The following is a 24426-nucleotide window of genomic DNA, read 5'->3' as shown; positions in this document are numbered from 1 at the left end:
TGATTTTCAGTTTTCCCAAAGTATATTCCCTAGACTGGAAGTGCCCTTAGCTCTGTAGATCTGTTGTTTACTTGTTTTAGGGAACACAATGCACTCCTCCAGAGAGGCAGTTGGCAATTTACATCCCACCCATCAGCATAACTAGGCTCCCTGTTCTCCAGGGCAGGTCTTGCCATTCTGGTTTTTACACATTTTGAGGATGTCCTTTTTAACCGGTGGGAAGTGATACTTCTTTGTAGTGCAGTTTTGCATTGCCCACTTGCTTGCTTGGACAAAAAGGGGCGTATGCATTTTCTCCTGAATATAATCTGGAGAAAACGCATACACCTTTATTGGCCAAGTGCATCATTGTCTAAGTTGTGCCCCTCTTCCTGTGATTTAAAGGCAATTCCAATGTACCTCTTGAAATCTGTTTCCTTCTATTCTGGCTCGCTTTCAAGTCCGCCTCATTGCCTTCCCTCAACAAATTTTTGGAAGATTGTTGTCCTTTATTACTCTGCCAGTTTGTGAATTGCTGTGCCCCTGAGCTCCATTTTTCAACTCGTTTTTTTGTGAGCTGACCGCAAGTCGCATATGTTGGTTCAGGACCTATACTGGTTCCCGCCGTTTGGCTGAGACTTTGGTTAATTCTTCTTCGTGCCGGGAAATTAGAGTGACATGTTCCCGTCCAAATGCCTAACAGCTACAATCTCATTGGTACTCCCTCTTCCCTTTCATCCTCGGCCAATTTGGCAACCTGTGCGAACCAGGAGGTTAAAGGGGCTGTCTCTCCAAGTTGGGAGATTGATAGTAAAGCAGTTGGAAAGTCAAACCGGAGCACGAGGAGAGGGACTATTAGTTGAGTTTTAGAAACCTTTCGATTCTTCACAGTGTGTCCATTCTCTAGGTTTCCCATACATGTTATAGCTGTAGTAATATGCCATGCTACCTGGAGAGTTGGGACCCTAGGAATGGGTGCCATGCATTATTGCTTTAAAGGGTCTGCATTTGCTCACCGAATCTCACCAATCCTCTCAGTCCCAAGTGTCCAGCCTTATGCCACATCCAGCTGTCGTAGATAGGGTCATTCCTGGTTTCATCAGAGCCCCTGAAGGATTTGTAAATAATTTCCCTTTTTTTTGGTTTTGTTTTTAAATTCCTTTTTATCATGTGTTTCAGCTGATTTTCACTGCCATGTTTATGCCAGTCTAGACACACTTGATTCCCTTATGGAGACATATCAATACATAGGTTTTAAGATTCTTACTAGTCAGATATATTCCTCTGCGGAGAATAGTGGTGTTGAGTCCCGTTCACTGAGGAAGGAGTATGTCTTGTCTATTCTGTATTTGGATTATGGAATGGTACGTGTGCTAATATCAAACTCTGGTTTTATGCATCTCCCCACATCTCTTTTCCCCTTAAGCAGCATAAGTATGTTTTCTATATGTGAGACACTTTTCTCTTTACTAATTCAGTTCCTGTGTACCCATGTTTACATTTCCTTCATAAGTGATATGTTATGTCAGAATGCTCCATGGCTCTTGTCATCATAATGCTCCATGATGTTTGTCACCACGATTATCCATGGCCTTCTCATCACAATACTCCACGGTCTTGCCATCACATTCCTCCATGCCCTGGTCCTCACAATGCTCCATGTCCCTTGTCATCACAATTCTCCACCTCTTTGTCATCACAATGCTCCATGCACTTCTCATCAAAATGCTCTCTCACCACATATATCACAATGTTCCATCACTAGTCATCACAATACCCGCTCACCCCTGTCATCACAATGTTCCATGACAACTGTCATCACAGTGCTACATGCGCTTATCATCACAATGCTACATGACCCCTGACATCACAATGTTCCATAACCACTGTCACAAAATGCCCCATAACCCATTTCATCACAATGCTTCATGCCCCCTGACATCGCAATGTTCCATAACCACTGATATCAAAATATTCCATGACTCTTTTATTCAAATTTCTCCATAACCCTGTCATCACAATGCTCCCTGCCCTTCTCATCAAAATGCACCACGCCCTTGTCATCAAAATGCCCCATGACATTTGTCATCACAAAGCTACATGACACTTGGCATCACAATGCTCCATGCCCTTGTCATCACAATGCTCACTGAAACTCTCATCACATTGCTCCATGCCCTTATCATCACAATGCTCCATTACACCTGTCATAACAATGCTCCATTACCCCTGCCATCACAATGTTCCACGGCCTTGTCATCACAATGCTCCATGACTCTTATCATCACAATGCTCCAAGACCTCTGTAATCACAATTCTCCATGCCACTTTTCATCTCAATGCTCCATGAACACTGTCATCACAATGCACCGTGCCCATCACCATAATATTTCATGCTATTGTCATCACAGTGAAATCAAAATGCTCAATGACCTCTGTCATCACAATGCACCAAACCCTTCTGATCACAATGTTCCATAACACTTGTCATCACAATGCCCCATGACACTGGTCATAACAATTATCCATGCCCTTGTCATCTCAATGCTCCATTCCCACTGTCATTACAATAATCCATGAAACTTCTCAGACCAATGTTACATGCCCCTGTCATCACATTTCTCCATGCCCTTGTCATCGCAATGCACCATGCACTTGTCATCACAATGCTCCACATCCTTGTCATCAAAATGCTCCATAAAACTTGTCATCACAATGCTCCATGCACTTCTACACAAAATGTCTTCTCACCACTGATATCACAATGCTCCATCACTAGTCATCACAATACTCCCTCACACCTGTCATCACAATATTCCATGACCCCTGTAATCACAATTCTCCATGCCCTTGTCATCACAAAGCTCCATGACGCATGTCATCAGTATGCTCCATGGCCTTCTCATCACAATGCTCCATGCCCTTGTCCTCACAATGCTCCAACACACCTGTAATCACAATGCTCCATGCCCCTTTTCATCTCAATGCTCCATGAACCCTGTCATCACAATGCACCGTGCCCATCACCATAATATTTCATGCTATTGTCATCACAGTGAAATCAAAATGCTCAATGACCTCTGTCATCACAATGCACCAAACCCTTCTGATCACAATGTTCCATAACACTTTTCATCACAATGCCCCATGACGCTGGTCATAACAATTATCCATGGTCTTCTCATCACAATGCTCCATGATCTTTGTCATCACAATGCTCAATACACTTATCATAACATTACTCCCTGACAGTTGTCATCAGTATGCTTCTTGAACCCTGTCATGACAAGGCTCCATGCATTTTTCATCACAATGATCCATTCCCTTTACATCACAATGCTCCAAATCCCTTGTAATCACAATGCTCCATGGCCTTGTCATCACAAAGCTCCATGACGCATGTCATCAAAATGCTGCATTGCCTTCTCATCACAATGCTCCATGCCCTTGTCATCACATTGCTTCAAAACCCCTGTAATCTCAATGATCCATGCACCTTTTCATCAGAATGCTCCATGCCCTTTTCATCACAATGTTCCATGACTCTTGTCATCACAATGTTCCAAGCCGTGTCATCAAAATGCTCCATTACCTTTGGCATCACAATCCTCCATGACACTTGGTATCACAACGCTCCATGCCATTGTCATCACAATGGACAATGACATATGTCATCAAAATGCACCCTGACACCTGTCTTCACGATACTCCCTGACCTTGTCATCATAATGTTCCCTGCCCTTGTCATCACAGTGCGCCATGCCCTCTGTCATCACAATAATCCATGAAACTTGTCAGACCAATGTTCCATGACACTGTCATCATATTGCTCCATGCCCTTGTCCTCACAATGCTCCATGACCCCTGTCATCACAGTGCTCCGTGACTCCAGTCATTACAGTGATTCATGACCTTTCTCATCACAGTGGTCCATGCCCTCGTCACACAAGGCTCTGTGATCTTTCTCACCATAATGCTCCATGAAATTTTCATCACAATGCTCTGTGTCCCTTGTCATCAAAATGCTCCATGCGCTTGTCAGCAAAATGCTCCAAGACCCATGTCATCACAATGTGCCATGCTCTTTTCATCACAATGCTCCACATCCTTTTCATTGCTATGCTACATAAAAATTGTCATCACAATGCTCCATGCACTTCTCATCAAAATGCTCTCTCACCACATATATCACAATGTTCCATCACTAGTCATTACAATACTCGCTCACCCCTGTCATCACAATGTTCCATTACCACTGTCATCACAGTGCTACATGCCCTTATCATCACAATGCTCCATGACCCCTGACATCACAATGTTCCATAACCCCTGTCACAAAATGCTCCATGACCCATTTCATCACAAGGCTTCATGACCCCTGACGTCACAATGTTCCATAACCCATGTCATCAAAATATTCCATGACCCTTTTATTCAAATTGCTCCATGACCCTGTTATCACAATGCGCCCTGCCCTTCTCATCACAATGCACCACGCGCCTGTCATCAAAATGCCCCATGACATTTGTCATCACAAAGCTATGTCCCTTGGCATCACAATGCTCCATGCCATTGTCATCACAATGCTCAATGAAATCTCTCATCACATTGCTCCATGCCCTTTTCATCACAATGCTCCATTACACCTGTCATAACAATGCTCCATGACCCCTGCCATCACAATCTTCCACGGCCTTGTCATCACAAGGCTCCATGACATTTTTCATCACAATGCTCCACATACTTTTCATCGCTATGCTCCATGAAACTTCTCATCACATTGCTCCATGCACTTCTCATCAAAATGCTCTCTCACCACATATATCACAATGTTCCATCACTAGTCATCACAATACTCGCTCACCCCTGTCATCACAATACTCCATGACCACTGTTATCACAGTGTTACATGCCCTTATCATCACAATGCTCCATCACCCCTGACATCACAATGTTCCATAACCACTGTCACAAAATGCCCCATAACCCATTTCGTCACAATGCTTCATGACCCCTGACATCGCAATGTTCCATAACCACTGTCATCAAAATATTCCATGACACTTTTATTCAAATTGCTCCATGACCCTGTCATCACAATGCTCCCTGCCCTTCTCATCACAATGCACCCCGCCCTTGTCATCAAAATGCCCCATGACATTTGTCATCACAAAGCTATGTCCCTTGGCATCACAGTGCTCCATGCCATTGTCATCACAATGCTCAATGAAATCTCTCATCACATTGCTCCATGCCCTTTTCATCACAATGCTCCTTTACACCTGTCATAACAAAGCTCCATGACCCCTGCCATCACAATTTTCCACGGCCTTGTCATCACAAGGCTCCATTACCCTTGTCATCACAATGCTTCAAGACCCCTGTAATCACAATTCTCCATGCCACTTTTCATCTCAATGCTCCATGAACACTGTCATCACAATGCACCCTGACCATCACCATAATATTTCATGCTATTGTCATCACAGTGAAATCAAAATGCTCAATGACCTCTGTCATCACAATACACCAAACCCTTCTGATCACAATGTTCCATAACACTTGTCATCACAATGCCGCATGACGCTGGTCATAACAATTATCCATGGTCTTCTCATCACAATGCTCCATGAACTTTGTCATCACAATGCTCAATACACTTATCATCACAATGCTCCCTGAGAGTTGTCATCAGTATGCTCCTTGAGCCCTGTCATGACAAGGCTCCATGCATCTTTCATCACAATGATCCATTCCCTTTTCATCACAATGCTCCAAGACCCCTGTAATCACAATGCTGCATGTCCTTGTCATCACAAAGCTCCATGACGCATGTCATCAGAATGCTCCATTGTCTTCTCATCACAATGCTCCATGCCCTTGTAATCACATTGCTTCAAAACCCCTGTAATCTCAATGCTCCATGCAACTTTTCATCTGAATGCTCCATGCCGTTTTCATCACAATGCGCCATGACCCTTGTCATCACAATGTTCCAAGCCCTTGTGATCAAAATGCTCCATTACATTTGTCATCACAATCCTCCATGACACTTGGTATCACAATGCTCCATGCCATTGTCATCACAATGGACAATGACATATGTCATCACAATGCTCCCTGACACCTGTCTTCACAATATTCCATGACCTTGTCATCACAATGTTCCATGCCCTTGTCATCACAATGCGCCATGCCCACTGTCATCACAATAATCCATGAAACATGTCAGACCAATGTTCCATGCCCCTGTCATCACAATGCTCCATGCCCTTGTCATCAAAATGCTCCATGGCCCCTGTCATCACAATGGTCCGTGACTCCAGTCATCACAATGCTTCATGACATTTGTCCTCACAATGGTCCATGCCCTCGTCACTCAAGGCTCTGTAACCTTTGTCACCACAATGCTCCATGCCCTTGTCATCTCAATGCTCCATGCCCACTGTCATCACAATAATCCATGAATCTTGTCAGACCAATGTTCCATGCCCCTGTCATCGCATTTCTCCATGCCCTTGTCATCACAATGCTCCATGACTCCTGTCATCACAATGCTCCGTGACTCCAGTCATCACAATGATTCATGACCTTTCTCATCACAATGGTCCATGCCCTCGTCACACAAGGCTCTGTGATCTTTGTCACCACAATGCTCCATGCCCTTGTCATCACAATGCTCTCTGTCCCTTGTCATCACAATAATCCATGAAACATGTCAGACCAATGTTCCATGACCCTGTCATAACATTGCTCCATGCCCTTGTCATCACAATGCTCCATGACCCCTCTCATCACAGTGCTCCGTGACTACAGTCATTACAATGATTCAGGACCTTTCTCATAACAATGGTCCATGCCCTCGTCAAACAAGGCTCTGAGATCGTTATCACCACAATGCTCCATGAAATTTTCATCACAATGCTCTGTGTCCCTTGTCATCACAATGCTCCATGCCTTTGTCAGCACAATGCTCCATGACACTTGTCATCAAAATGCTCCATGCGCTTGTCAGCACAATGCTCCATGACACATGTCATCACAATGTGCCATGCTCTTTTCATCACAATGATCCACATCCTTTTCATCGCTATGCTCCATATAATTATCATCACAATGCTCCATGAACTTCTCATCAAAATGCTCTCTCAACAGATATATCACAATGTTCCATCACTAGTCATCACAATACTCGCTCACCCCTGTCATCACGATGTTCCATGACCACTGTCATCACAGTGCTACATGCCCTTATCACCACAATGCTCCATGACCGCTGACATCACAATGATCCATAACCCCTGTCATCAAAATGTTCCATGACACTTTTCATCAATTTGCTCCATGACCCTGTCATCACAATGCTCCCTGCCCTTCTCATCACAATGCACCATGACCTTGTCATCAAAATGCTCCATGACCTTTGCCATCACAAAGCTCCATGACTCTTGGCATCACAATGCTCCATTACATTTCATCACAATGTTACATGAAACCTCTCAACACATTGCTCCATGCCGTTGTCACCACAGTGCTCCATGACGCTTGTCATCACAATGCTCGATACACTTCTCATCACAATGCTCCATGCGCTTGTCATTACAATCCTCCATGACACATGTATCACAGTGTTCCGTGCCCTAGTCATCACAATGTTCCATGCCGAACCTCATCACAATAATCCATGAAATTTTCAGACCAATGTTCCATGCCCTTGTCATCACAATGCTCCATTTCCCCTGTCATAACAATGCTCCATGACCCCTGCCATCACAATGTTCCACGGCCTTGTCATCACAAGTTTCCATGACATTTTTCATTACAATGCTCCACACCCTTTTCATTGCTATGCTCCATAAAACTTCTCATCACAATGCTCCATGAACTTCTCATCAAAATGCTCTCTCACCACATATATAACAATGTTCAATCACTAGTCATCACAATAGTCGCTCTCCCCTGTCATCACAATGTTCCATGACCACTGTCATCACAGTGCTACATGCCCTTATCATCACAATGCTCCATGATCCCTGACATCACAATGTTCCATAACCACTGTCAAAAAATGCCCAATGACCCATTTCATCACAGTGCTTCATGACACTTGACATCGCAATGTTCAATAACCCCTGTCATTAAAATATTCTATGACACTTTTATTCAAATTGCTCCATGACCCTGTCATCACAATGCTCCCTGCCCTTCTCAACACAATGCACCATGTCATTGTCATCAAAATGCCCCATGACATTTATCATCACAAAGCTCCATGACCCTTGGAATCACAATGCTCCATGCCATTGTCTTCACAATGCTCAATGAAATCTCTCATCACATTGCTCCATGCTCTTGTCATCACAATGCTCTATTACACCTGTCATAACAATGCTCCATGACCCCTGACATCACAAAGCTCCATGACCCTTGGCATCACAATGCTCCATGCCATTGTCTTCACAATGCTCAATGAAATCTCTCATCACATTGCTCCATGCCCTTGTCATCAGAATGCTCCATTACACCTGTCATAGCAATGCTTCATGAACCCTGCCATCACAATGTTCCACGGCCTTGTCATCACAAGGCTCCATGACCCTTGTCATCACAATGCTCCAAGACCTCTGTAATCACAATTCTCCATGCCACTTTTCATCTCAATGCTCCATGAACACTGTCATAACAATGCACCATGCCCATCATCATAATGATTCATGCTATTTTCATCACAATGAAATCAAAATGCTCCATGTCCTCTGTCATTACAATGCTCCAAACTCATCTGATCACAATGATCCATAACACTTGTCATCACATGCCCCTTGACGCTCGTCATCACAATTATGCAAGGTCTTCTCATCACAATGCTCCATGACATTTGTCACCGCAATGCTCAATACTCTTGGCATCACAATGCTCACTGACACTTGTCATCAGTATGCTCCTAGAACAGTGTCATGACAAGGCTCCATGCCTTTTTCATCACAATGATCCATTCCCTTTTCATCACAATGCTCCAAGACTCCTGTTATCACAATGCTCTGTGACTCCAGTCATCACAATGCTTCATGACACTTGCTATCACAATGGTCCATGACCTCGTCACACAACGCTCTGTGACCTTTGTCACCACAATGGTACATGAAATTTTTATCACAATGCTCTGTGACCCTTGTCATCACAAAGCTCCATGCCTTTGTCAGCACAATGCTCCATGACCCTTGTCATGACAATGCTCGATGCGCGTGTCAGCACAATGCTCCATAACCCATGTCATCACAATGCACCATGCACTTGTCATCACAATGCTCCACATCGTTGTCATCAAAATGCTCCATAAACCTTGTCATCACAATGCTCCATGCACTTCTCCTCAAAATGCCTTCTCACCACTGATATCACAATGTTCCATCACTAGTCTTCACAATACTCCTTCACCCCTGTCATCACAATATTCCATGACCCCTGTAATCACAATTCTCCATGCCCTTGTCATCACAAAGCTCCATGAGGCATGTCATCAGAATGTTCCATGGTCTTCTCATCACAATGCTCCATGCCCTTGTCATCACAATGCTCCAACACCCCTGTAATCACAATGCTCCATGCCACTTTTCATCTCAGTGCTCCATGAACACTGTCATCACAATGCACCGTGCCCATCAACATAATAATTCATGCTATTGTCATCACAGTGAAATCAAAATGCTTAATGACCTCTGTCATCACAATGCACCAAACCCTTCTGATCACAATGTTCCATTACCCTTGTTCTCACATAGCCCCATGATGCTGGTCATCATAATTATCCATGGTCTTCTCATCACAATGCTCCATGTCCTTGTCATCACATTGCTTCAAAACCCCTGTAATCTCAATGCTCCATGCACCTTTTCATCAGAATGCTCCATGCCCCTGTCATCACAATGCTCCATGACCCTTGTCATCGCAATGTTCCAAGCCCTTGTGATCAAAATGCTCCATTACCTTTGTCATCACAATCCTCCATGACACTTGGTATCACAATGCTCCATGCCATTGTCAGCACAATGGGCAATGACATATGTCATCACAATGATCCCTGCCACCTGTCTTCACAATATTCCATGACCTTGTCATCACAATGTTCCATTCCCTTGTCATCACAATCTGCCATGCCCACTGTCATCACAATAATCCATGAAACATGTCAGACCAATGTTCCATGCCCCTGTCATCACAATGATCCATGCCCTTGTCATCAAAATGCTCCATGGCCCCTTGCAACACAATGCTCCGTGACTCCAGTCATCACAATGCTTCATGACATTTGTCCTCACAATGGTCCATGCCCTCGTCACACAAGGCTCTCTGACCTTTGTCACCACAATGCTCCATGCCCTTGTCATCTCAATGCTCCATGCCCACTGTCATCACAATAATCCATGAAACTTGTCAGACCAATGTTCCATGCCCCTTTCATCACATTGCTCCATGCCCTTGTCATCACAATGCTCCATGACCCCTGTCATCACAATGCTCTCTGACTCCAGTGATCAAAATGATTCATGACCTTTCTCATCACAATGGCCCATGCCCTCGTCACACAAGGCTCTGTCATCTTTGTCACCACAATGCTCCATGAAATTTTCATCACAATGCTCAGTGTCTCTTGTCATCACAATGCTCCATGCCTTTGTCAGCACAATGCTCCATGACACTTGCCATCCAAATGCTCCATGCACTTGTCAGCACAATGCTCCATGTCACATGTCATCACAATGTGCCCTGCTCTTTTCATCACAATGCTCCACATCCTTTTCATCGCTATGCTCCATAAAACTTGTCATCACAATGCTCCATGCACTTCTCATCAAAATGCTCTCTCACAACATATATCTCAATGTTCCATCACTATTCATCACAATACTCGCTCACCCCTGTCATCACAATGTTCTATGACCACAGTCATCACAGTGCTACATGCCTTTATCATCACAATGCTCCATGACCCCTGACATCACAATGTTCCATAACCCCTGTCACAAAATGCTCCATGACCCATTTCATCACAATGCTTCAAGACCCCTGACATAGCAATGTTCCATAACCCCTTTCATCAAAATATAACATGACCCTTTTATTCAAATTGCTCCATGACACTGTCATCACAATGCTCCATGCCCTTCTCATCACAATGCACCACGCCCTTGTCATCAAAATGCCCCATAACATTTGTCATCACAAAGCTCCATGACACTTGGCATCACAATGCTCCATGCCATTATCATCACAATGCTCAGAGAAATCTCTCATCACATTGCTCCATGCCCTTGTCATCACAATGCTCCATTACACCTGTCATAACAATGTTCCATGACCCCTGCCATCACAATGTTCCACGGCCTTGTCATCACAAGGCTCCATGACATTTTTCATCACAATGCTCGATGTCCTTGTCATCACAAAGCTCCATGACGCATGTCATCAGAATGCTCCATTTCCTTCTCATCACAATGCTCCATGCCCTTGTAATCACATTGCTCCAAACCCCTGTAATTCAATGCTCCATGCACCTTTTCAACAGAATGCTTCATGACCATTTTCATCAAAATGCTGCATGAGTCCTGACATCACAATGTTCCATAGCCCCTGTCATCAGAATGTTCCATGACACTTTTCATCAATTTGCTCCATGACCCTGTCATCACAATGCTCACTGCCCTTCTCATCACAATGCACCACGACCTTGTCATCAAAATGCTCCATGACCTTTGTCATCACAAAGCTCCATGACCCTTCGCATCACAATACTCCATGCCATTTCATCACAATGCTACATGAAACGTCTTATCACATTGCTCGATGCCCTTGTCAACACAATGCTCCATGACGCTTGTCATCACAATGCTCGATACTCTTCTCATCACAATGCTCCATGCCCATGTCATTACAATCCTCCATGACACATGTATCACGGTGTTCCGTGCCCTAGTCATCACAATGTTCCATGCCGAATCTCATCACAATAATCCATGAAATTTTCAGACCAATGTTCCATGCCCTTGTCATCACAATGCTCCATTACCCCTGTCATAATTATGCTCCATGAGCCCTGCCATCACAATATTCAACCGCCTTGGCATCCAAGGCTCCATGACCCTTGTCATCACAATGCTCCAAGACCCCTGTAAACACAATGCTCCATGCCCTTGTCATCACAATGCTCCAAGACCCCTGTAATCACAATGTTCCATGCCCCTATTCATCAGAATGCTCCATGATACTTGTCATCACAAGGCTCCATGGTCTTCTCATCACAATGCCCCATGCCCTTGTCATCACAATGCTCCATGACCCTTGTCATCACAATGTTCCAAGCCCTTGTTATCAAAATGCTCCATTACCTTTGTCATCACAATCCTCCATGACACTTTTTATCACAAAGCTCCGTTCCATTGTCATCACAATGGACACTGACATATGTCATCACAATGCTCCCTGACACCTGTCTTCACAATACTCCATGACCTTGTCATCACAATGTTCCATGTCCCAGCCATCACAATGCGCCATGCCCACTGTCATCACAATAATCCATGAAACTTGTCAGACCAATGTTCCATGCCCCAGTCATCACAATGCACCATGCCCTTGTCATCACAATGCTCCATGAACCCTGTCATCACAATGCTCCGTGACATCAGTCATCACAATGCTTCATGACCTTTGTCATCACAATGGTCCATTCCCTCGTCACACAAGGCTCTGTGACCTTTGTCACCAAAATGGTCCATGTACTTGTCATCACAAAGCTCCATGACTCATGTCATCAGAATGCTCCATTGCCTTCTCATCACAGTGCTCCATGCCCTTGTCATCAGAATGTTCCATAACCCCTGTTCTCAAAATGTTCCAAGACACTTTTCATCATTTTGCTCCAAGACCCTGTCATCACAATGCTCCCTGCCCTTCTCATCACAATGCACAAGGACCTTGTCATCAAAATGCTTCATGACCTCTGTCATCACAATGCACCACACCCATGTCATCAAGATGCTGCATGACCATTGTCATCACAAAGCTCCATTACACCTGTCATAACAATGATCCATGACCCGTGCCATCACAAGGTTCCACGGCCTTGTCATCACAGTGCTCCAAGACCCCTGTAATCACAATGCTCCATGCCCTTGTCATCACAAAGCTCCATGATGCATGTCATCTGAATGATCCTTGGCCTTATCATCACAATGCTCCATGCCCCTGTCATCACAATGCTCCAAAACCCCTGTAATCACAATGCTCCATGCCTCTTTTTATCTCAATCCTCCATGAACCCTTTCATCACAATGCACCGTGTCCATCACCATAATATTTCATGCTATTGTCATCACAATGAAATCAAACTGCTCAATGATCTCTGTCATCACAATGCACCAAACCCTTCTGATCACAATGTTCCATAACACTTGTCATCACAATGCCCCATGACGCTGGTCATCACAATTATCCATGGACTTCTCATCACAATGCTCCATGATCTTTGTCATCACAATGCTCAATACACTTATCATCACAATGCTCCCTGACAGTTGTCATCAGTATGCTCCTTGAACCATGTCATGACAAGGCTCCATGCATTTTTCATCACAATGATCCATTCCATTTTCATCACAATGCTCCAAGACCCGTGCAGTCACAATGATCCTTGTACTTGTCATCACAAAGCTCCATGACACATGTCATCAGAATGCTCCATTGCTTTCTCATCACAATACTCCATGCCCTTGTCATCACAATGCTTCAAAACCCCTGTAATCACAATGCTCCATGCACCTTTTCATCAGAATGCTGCATGACCCTTTTCATCAAAATGCTCCATGACCCCTGACATCACAATGTTCCATAACCCCTGTAATCAAAATGTTCCATGACACTTTTCATCAGTTTGCTCCATGACCCTGTCATCACAATGTTCCCTGCCCTTCTCATCACAATGCACTACGACCTTGTCATCAAAATGCTCCATGGCCTTTGACATCACAAAGCTCCATGAGCCTGGGCATCACAATACTCCATGCCATTTTATCACAATGCTACATGAAACCTCTCATCACATTGCTCCATGACCCTTTGCATCACAATACTCCATGCCATTTTATCACAATGCTACATGAAACCTCTCATCACATTGCTCCATGCCCTTTTCAGCACAATGCTCCATGACGCTTGTCATCACAATGCTCGATACTCTTCTCATCACAATGCTCCATGCCCTAGTCATTACAGTACTCCATGACACTTGTATCACAGTGTTCCGTGCCCTAATCATCACAATGCTCCATGCCAAATCTCATCACAATAATCCATGAAATTTTCAGAGTAATGTTCCATGCCCTTGTCATCACAATGCTCCATTACCCCTGTCATAACAATGCTCCATGACCCCTGCCATCACAATGTTCCACGGACTTGTCATCCAAGGCTCCATGACCCTTGTCATCATAGTGCTCCAAGACATCTGTAATCACAATGCTCCATGCCCTTGTCGTCACAATGATTCATGTCGCATGTCATCAGAATGCTCCATGGCCTTCTCATTAAAATGCTCCATTCCCTTGTCATCACAATGCTCCAAAACCTCTGTAATCACAATGCTCCATGCCCCTTGTCATTACAGAGCTCCATGACGCTCGTCATCACTATTATCCGTGATCTTCTCATCACAATGCTCCACGGTCTTGCCATCACAATGCTCCATGCCTTGGTCAACACTATGCTCCATGTCCCATGTCATCACAATTCTCCACGTCCTTGTCATCACAATGCTCCATGACACTTCTTATCACAATGTTACATGATCTTGTCATCACAATTCTTCATACAATTGTCATTGCACTGCTCTATGACCACTGTCATAGCAAGCTCCATGCGCTTGTCATCACAATGCTTCACGACGTTGTCATCAAAATTCTCAACGGCCCTTGTCATCACAACGCTCCATGCCCTTGTCATCACAATTCTCCATTAACCTTGTCATCACAATGTCCCAAGCTCTTGTCATCAAAATGCTCCATTACCTTTATCAACACAATCCTCCATGACACTTGGTATCACAATGCTCCATGCCATTGTCATCACAATGGCCAATGACATATGTCATCACAATGCTCCCTGACACCTGTCTTCACAATACTCCATGACCTTGTCATCACAATGTTCCATGCCCTTGTCATCACAATGTGCCATGCCCACTGTCATCACAATAATCCATGAAAATTGTCAGACCAATGTTCCATGCCCCAGTCATCACAATTCACCATGAACTTGTCATCACAATGCTCAATGACCCCTGTCATCACAATGCTCCGTGACTCCAGTCATCACAATGCTTCATGACCTTTGTCATCACAATGGTCCATTCCCTCGTCACACAAGGCTCTGTGACCTGTGTCACCACAATGCTCCATGTCCTTGTCATCACAAAGCTCCATGACACATGTCATCAGAATGCTCCATTGCCTTCTCATCACAATGCTCCTTGCCCTTGTCATCACAATGCTTCAAAACCCCTGTAATCACAATGCTCCATTCACCTTTTCATCAGAATGCTCCATGACCATTTTCATCAAAATGCTCCTTGACCCCTGACATCACAGTGTTCCATAACCACTGATAATCAACATGTTCCATGACACTTTTCATCAATTTGCTCCATGACCCTGTCATCACAATGCTCCCTGCCCTTCCCATCACAATGCACCACGACCTTGTCATCAAAATGCTCCATGACCTTTGTCATCACAAAGCTCCATGACACTTGGCATCACAATGCTCCTTGCCATTTCATCACAGTGCTACATGAAATCTCTCATCACATTGCTCCATGCCCTTGTCAGCACAATGCTCCATGACGCTTGTCATCACAACGCTCGATACTCTTCTCATCACAATGCTCCATGCCCTTGTCATTACAATCCCCCATGACACATGTGTCACAGTGTTCCGTGCCCTAGTCATCACAATGCTCCATGCCGAATCTCATCACAATAATCCATGAAATTTTCAGACCAATGTTCCATGCCCTTGTCATCACAATGCTCCATTACCCCTCTCATAACAATGACCCCTGCCATCACAATGTTCCACGGCCCTGTCATCCAAGGCTCCATGACCCTTGTCATCATAGTGCTCCAAGACCCCTGTAATCACAATTTTCCATGCCCTTGTCATCACAAAGTTTCATGACGCATGTCATCAGAATGCTCCGAGGCCTTCTCATCACAATGCTCCATGCCCTTGTCATCACAATGCTCCAAGACCCCTGTAATCACAATGCTCCATGCCCCTTGTCATTACAGTGCTCCATGACGCTTGTCATCACAATTATGCGTGATCTTCTCATCACAGTGCTCCACGGTCTTGCCATCACCATGCTCCATGTCCCATGTCATCACAATTCTCCAAGTCCTTGTCATCACAATGCTCCATGATACTTCTTATCACAATGTTACATGATATTTTCATCACAATTCTCCATGCACTTGTCATCGCAATGCTCTATGACCCCTGTAATCACAATGCTCCATGTCCTTTTCATCACAAAGCTCCATGACGCATGGCATCAGAATGCTCCATTGCCTCCACATCACAATACTCCATGCCCTTGTCAACACAATGTTCCATAACCCCTGTTATCAAAATGTTCCCTGACACTTTTCATCAATTTGCTCCAAGACCCTGTCATCACAATGCTCCCTGCCCTTCTCATCACAATGCACAACGACCTTGTCATAAAAATGCTCCATGACCTCTGTCAACACAATGCACCACGCCCTTGTCATCAAAATGCCACATGACTTTTGTCATCACAAAGCTCCATTACCCCTGTCATAATAATGATCCATGACCCCTGCCATCACAAGGTTCCACGGCCTTGTCATCACAAGCCTCCATGACCCTTGTCATCACAATGCTCCAAGACCCCTGTAATCACAATGCTCCATGCCCTTGTCATCACAAAGCTCCATGACGCATGTCATCTGAATGCTCCATGGCCTTCTCATCACAATGCTCCATGTCCTTGTCATCACAATGCTCCAACAGCCCTGTAATCACAATGCTCCATGCCCCTTTTCATCTCAATGTTCCATGAACCCTGTCATCACCATTGACAGTGTCCATCACCATAATATTTCATGCTATTTTCATCACAATGAAATCAAAACGCTCAATGACCTCTGTCATCACAATGCACCAAACCCTTCTGATCACAATGTTCCATAACACTTGTCATCACAATGCCCCATCACGCTGGTCATCACAATTATCCATGGACTTCTCATCACAGTGCTCCATGATCTTTGTCATCACAATGCTCAATACACTTATCATCACAATGTTCCCTGACAGTTGTCATCAGTATGCTCCTTGTACCCTGCCATGAAAAGGCTCCATGCATTTTTCATCACAATGATCCATTCCCTTTTCATCACAATGCTCCAAGACGACTGTAATCACAATGCTCCATGTCCTTGTCATCACAAAGCTCCATGACGCATGTCATCAGAAAGCTCCATTGTTTTCTCATCACAATACTCCATGCCCTTGTCATCACAATGCTTCCAAACACCTGTAATCTCAATGCTCCTTGCACCTTTTCATCAGTATGCTCCATGACCCTTGTCATCACAAGGCTCCATGGCCCTCTCATCACAATGCTCCAGGACCTTCTCATCACATTGCTCCATTCCCTTCTCATCACAATGCTCCATGACCCCTGTCATAACAGTACTCCATGAATATTTTCAGCCCAATGCTCCATGACCTTCTCATCACAAAGCTCCATGACACATGTCATCACAATGATCCATGCCACTTGTCATCAGAATGTTCCATGTGCTTGTCATCCCAATGCTCCATGACCCCTGTAATCACAATGATCATTGACGCTTGTCGTCACAGAGCTCCATGACACTTGTCATCACAATTCTCCATGCCTTTGTCAGCAAAATGCTACATGACCTTGTCATCACAATGCTCCTTGGAATTGTCATCACTATTCTCCATTACTAGTTTCATCACAATCCTCCGTGAAACTTGGGATCACATTGTTTCCTGCCCTTGTCATCACAATGCTCCGTGATTCTTGAAATCAAAATGTTCCATTACCTGTGTCATCACAATGCTCCAAACACTTGTGATCACAATGTTCCATAACAGTTGTCATCACAATGCTCCATGATGCCTGTCATCACAATACTCCATGCACTTGTCATCACAATGCTCCATGAACTTTCTCATCGCAATGCTCAATACACTTGTCATCACAATGCTCCCTGACACTTTTCGTCAGAATGCTCCTTGAACACTTTCATGAAAAGGCTCCATGCCTTTTTCATCACAATGCTCCATGCCCTTTTCATCACAATGTTCCATACCATTGTCATCACAATACTCCACAAGCTTCTCATCAGAATGCTCCATGACCCTTGTCATCAAAATGCTCCATGACCCATGTCATCACAATGCTCCATGACACCTGTCATCACAATGCTCCATGCCCCTTGTCATTACAGTGCTCCATGATGCTCGTCATCAAAATTAATCATGGTCTTCTCATCACAATGCTCCATGGTCTTGCCATCACAATGCTCCATGCCACTTCTCATCACAATGTTACATGCTCTTGTCATCACAGTTCTCCATGAACTTGTCATCGCAATGCTCCATGATCCCTGTCATAGCAAGCTCCATGTGCTTTTCATCACAATGCTTCAGGAACTTGTCATCAAAACTCTCAATGGCCCTTGTCATCACAATCCTCCTTGCCCTTGTCATCAAAATGCTCCATGACCCTTTTCATCACAATGCTCCAAACCCCTGTCATCACAATGCTCTATTAACTTTGTCATCACATTCCTCCATGACACTTGGCATCACATTACTCCATGCCATTTTCATCACAATGGACCATGACATATGTCATCACAATGACCCTAGACCCCTGTCTTCACAGTACTCCATGCCATTCTCATCATAATGCTCCTTGATCTTCTCATCAGAATGCGCCTTGCCCACTGTCATCACAATAAACCATGAAACTTGTCAGACCAACGCACCATGCCCCTGCCATCAGAATGCTCCATGCCCTTGTCATCACAATGTTCCGTGACTCCAGTCATCACAATGTTTCATGACCTTTGTCTTCACAATGGTCCTTGACTTCGTCATCACAAGACTCTGTGACCATTGTCACCACAATGCTCCATGAACTTTTCATCACAATGCTCTGTGACCGTTGTCGTCACAATGTTCCATGCCTTTGTCATCACAAAGCTCCATGCGTTTCTCAGCACAATGCTCCATGACCCATGTCATCAAAATGCGCCATGCAATTGTCATCACAATGCTCCACAGCCTTGTCATCACAATGCTCCATAAACCTTGTCATCACAATGCTCCATAAACCTTGTCCTCACAATGCTCCATGCACTTCTCATCAAAATGCTTTCTCACCACTGATATCACAATGTTCCATCAGTAGTCATCACAATACTCCCTCACCACTGTCATCACAATTTTCCATGACCTCTGTCATCACAATGCCACATGCCATATCATCACAATGCTCCATGACCCCTGACATCAAAATGTTCCATATCCTCTGTCATCAGAATGCTCCATCACCCTTTTCATCACAATGCTCCAAGACCCCTGATATCACAGTGTTCCATAACCACTGTCATCAAAATGTTCCATGACCCTTTTCATCAAATTGCTCCATGACCCTGTCATCACAATGCACCATGTCCATCATCATAATGCTTCATGCTATTGCCATCACAATGAAATCAATATGCTCCATGACCTCTGTCATCAAAATGCTCCAAACCCTTGTGATCACAATGTTCCATAACCATTGTCATCACAATGCACCATGACGCTCATCATCACAATTATCCATGGTCTTCTCATCACAGTGCTCCATGACCTTTGTCATCACAATGCTCAATACACTTGTCATCACAATGCTCCCTGACACTTGTCATCAGTATGCTCCTTGAACCCTGTCATGACAAGGCTCCATGCCTTTTTCATCACAGTGATCCATACCATTTTAATCACAATGCTCCAAGACCCCTGTAATCACAATGCTCCATGACCTTTAATCACAAAGCTCCATGATGCATGTCATCAGAATGTTCCCTGGCCTTCGCATCACAATGCTCCATGTCCTTGTCATCACAGTGCTCCAAGACCCCTGTCATCTCAATGCTCTGTTACTCCAGTCATCACAAGGCTTCATGACATTTGTCATCACAATGGTCCATGTCCTCGTCACACAAGGCTCTGTGACCATTCTCACCACAATGCCCCATGAACTTTTCATCACAATGCTCTGTGATCCTTGTCATCACCATGCTGCATGCCTTTGTCAGCACAATGCTCCATGACCCTTGTCATCACAATGCTCCATGAGCTTGTGAGCATAATGCTCCATAACCCATGTCATCACATTGCTCCATGCGCTTGTCATCACAATGCTCCACATTCTTGTCATTACAGTGCTCCAAAAACCTTGTCATCACAATGCTCCATGCACTTCTCATCAAAATGCTCTCTCCCCCCTGACATCACAATGTTCCATGATCCCTGTCATGACAATGCTGCATGACCTTATCATCACAATGCTCCAGGAACCCTGACATCACAATGTTCCATAACCCCAGTCATCAAAATGCTCCATGACCCTTTTCATCACAATGCTCCATGACCCCTGACATAACAGTGTTCCATAACCACTGTCATCAAAATATTCCATGATACTTTTCATCAAATTGCTCCATGACCCTGTCATCAAAATGCTCCCTGCCCTTCTCATCACAATGCACCACGACCTTGTCATCAAAATGCTCCATGAACTTTGTCATCACATAGCTCCATGACCCTTGGCATCACAATGCTCCATGACCCCTGTAATCACAATGTTCCATGCACCTTTTCATCAGAATGCTCCATGAGACTTGTCATCACAAGGCTCCATGGATTTCTCATTACAATGCCCCAGGACCTTGTCATCACAATGCTCCATTCCCTTCTCATCACAATGCACCATTACCCCTGTCATCACAATACTCCATGAACATTTTCAGCCCAGTGCTCTATGACCTTCTTATCACAATGCTCCATGACCCTGTCATCACAATGCTCCATGACCACTGTCATCACAGAGCTCCATGACCCCTGACAACACGATGATATGGGAATCTTGTCATCACAATGCTCTATGACCCTTGTCATCACAATGCTCCATGCCCTTGTCATCACAATGCTCCATGAAGCCTCTCATCACATTGCTCCACGCCATTGTCATTACAGTCCTCCATGATCCATGAATCACAGTGTTCCGTGCCCTTGTCATCACAATGCTGTATGCCCACTCTCATCACAATAATCCATGACACTTTTCAGACCAATGCTCGATGCCCTTGTCATCACAATGCTCCATTGGCCATGTCATAACCATGCTCCATGAACCCTGCCATCACAATATTCTACGGCCTTGTCATCACAAGGATCCAATACACCTGTAATCACAATGCTCCATGCCCCTTTTCATCAGAATGCTCCATGAGAATTGTCACCACAAGGCTCCATGGTCCTCTCATCACAATGCTCCAGTACCTTGTTATCACACTGGTCCATGCCCACATCATCAAAAGGCTCTGTGAAATTTGTCACCACAATGCTCCATGCAATTTTCATCACAATGCTCTTTTACACATGTCTTCACCATGCTCCATGCCTTTGTCAGCACAATGCTCCATGACGCTTGTCAACACAATGCTCGATACACTTTTCATCACAATGCTCCATGCCCTTGTAATTACAATCATCAATGACACATGTATCAAGTGTTCTGTGCCCTAGTCATCACAAGGCTCCATGCCGAATCTCATCACAATAATCCATGAAATTTTCAGACCAATGTTCCATGCCCTTGTCATCACAATGCTCCATTACCCCTGTCATAACAATGCTCCAAGACCCCTGCCATCACAAAGTTCCACGGCCTTGTCATCCAAAGATCCATGACCCTTGTCATCACAGTGCTCCAAGACCTCTGTAATCACAATGCTCCATGCCCTTGTGATCACAATGTTCCATGCACTTGTCATCACAATGCGCCATGCCCACTGTCATCACAATAATCCATGAAACATGTCAGACCAATGTTCCATGCCCCTGTCATCACAATGCTCCATGCCCTTGTCATCACAATGCTCCATGACCCCTGTCATCACAATGCTCCGTGACTCCAGTCATCACAATGCTTCATGACCTTTGTCCTCACTATGGTCCCTGCCCTCGTCACACAAGGTTCTTTGACCTTTGTCACAACAATGCTCCATGCCCTTGTCATCTCAATGCTCCATGCCCACTGTCACAACAATAATCCATGAAACATGTCAGACCAATGTTCCATGCCCCTGTCATCACATTGCTCCATGCCCTTTTCATCACAGTGCTCCATGACCCCTGTCAACACAATGCTCCGTGACTACAGTCATCAAAATGATTCATGACCTTTCTCATCACAATGGTCCATGCCCTCGTCACACAAGGCTCTGTGATCTTTGTCAACACAATGCTCCATGAAATTTTCATCTCAATGCTCTCTGTCCCTTCTCATCACAATGCTCCATGCCCTTGTCAGCACAATGCTCCATGACACTTATCATCAAAATGCTCCATGCGCTTGTCAGCATAATGCTCCATGACACATTTCATCACAGTGTGCCATGCTCTTTTCATCACAATGCTCCACATCCTTTTCATCGCTATGCTCCAAAAAACTTGTCTTCACAATGCTCCATGCACTTCTCATCAAAATGCTCTCTCACCACATATATCACAATGTTCCATCACAAGTCATCACAATACTCGCTCACCCCGTCATCACAATGTTCCATGACGACTGTCATCACAGTGCTACATGCCCTTGACATCAAAATGCTCCATGACCCCTGTCCTCACAATGCTCTGTGACTCCAGTCATCACAATGCTTCATTACCTTTATCATAACACTAGTCCATGCCCTCGTCACACAAGGCTCTGTGACCTGTGTCACCACAATGCTCCATGCCCTTGTCATCACAATGCTCCATGACGCATGTCATCAGAATGCTCCATTGCCTTCTCATCACAATACTCCATGCCCTTGTCATCACAATGCTTCAAAACCCCTGTAATCACAATGCTCCATGCAACTTTTCATCAGAATGCTCCATGACCCTTTTCATCAAAATGCTCCATGACACCTGACATCACAATGTTCCATAACCCCTTTCATCAAAATGTTCCATGACACTTTTCATCAGTTTGCTCCATGACCCTGTCATCACAATGTTCCCTGCCCTTCTCATCACAATGCACTACTACCTTGTCATCAAAATGCTCCATGACCTTTGACATCAAAAGCTCCATGAACCTTGGCATCACAATACTCCATGCCATTTTATCACAATGCTACATGAAACCTCTCATCACATTGCTCCATGACCCTTTGCATCACAATATTCCATGCCATTTTATCACAATGCTACATGAAACCTCTCATCACATTGCTCCATGCCCTTGTCAGCACAATGTTCCATGCCCTTGTCATTACAGTCCTCCATGACACATGTATCACAGTGTTCTGTGCCCTAGTCATCACAATGCTCCATTCCTAATCTCATCAAAATAATCCATGAAATTATCAGACTAATGTTCCAAGCCCTTGTCATCACAATGCTCCATTACCCCTGTCATAACAATGCTCCATGACCCCTGCCATCACAATGTTCCACGGCCTTGTCATCCAAGGCTCCATGACCCTTGTCATCATAGTGCTCCAAGACGTCTGTAATCACAATGCTCCATGCCCTTGTGGTCACAATGATTCATGTCGCATGTCATCAGAATGCTCAATGGCATTCACATTAAAATGATCCATTCCCTTGTCATCACAATGCTCCAAAACCTCTGTAATCACAATGCTCCATGCCCCTTGTCATTACAGAGCTCCATGACGCTCGTCATCACTATTATCTGTGATCTTCTCATCACAATGCTCCACGGTCTTGCCATAACAATGCTCCATGCCCTGGTCAACACAATGCTCCATGTCCCATGTCATCACAATTCTCCACGTCCTTGTCATCTCAATGCTCCATGACACTTCTTATCACAATGTTACATGATCTTGTCATCACAATTCTTCATTCACTTGTCATCGCAATGCTCTATGACCACTGTCATAGCAAGCTCCAAACGCTTGTCATCACAATGCTTCACGACGTTGTCATCAAAATTCTCAATGGCCCTTGTCATCACAATGCTCCTTGCACTTGTCATCACAATGCTGCATTACCCTTGTCATCACAATGTCCCAAGCTCTTGTCATCAAAATGCTCCAT

This window comes from Hyperoodon ampullatus (genome assembly GCF_949752795.1).
Source record: "Hyperoodon ampullatus genome assembly, chromosome: 7".
Lineage (NCBI taxonomy): Eukaryota > Metazoa > Chordata > Mammalia > Artiodactyla > Ziphiidae > Hyperoodon > Hyperoodon ampullatus.
Note: the sequence above shows the minus strand (reverse complement) of the source record.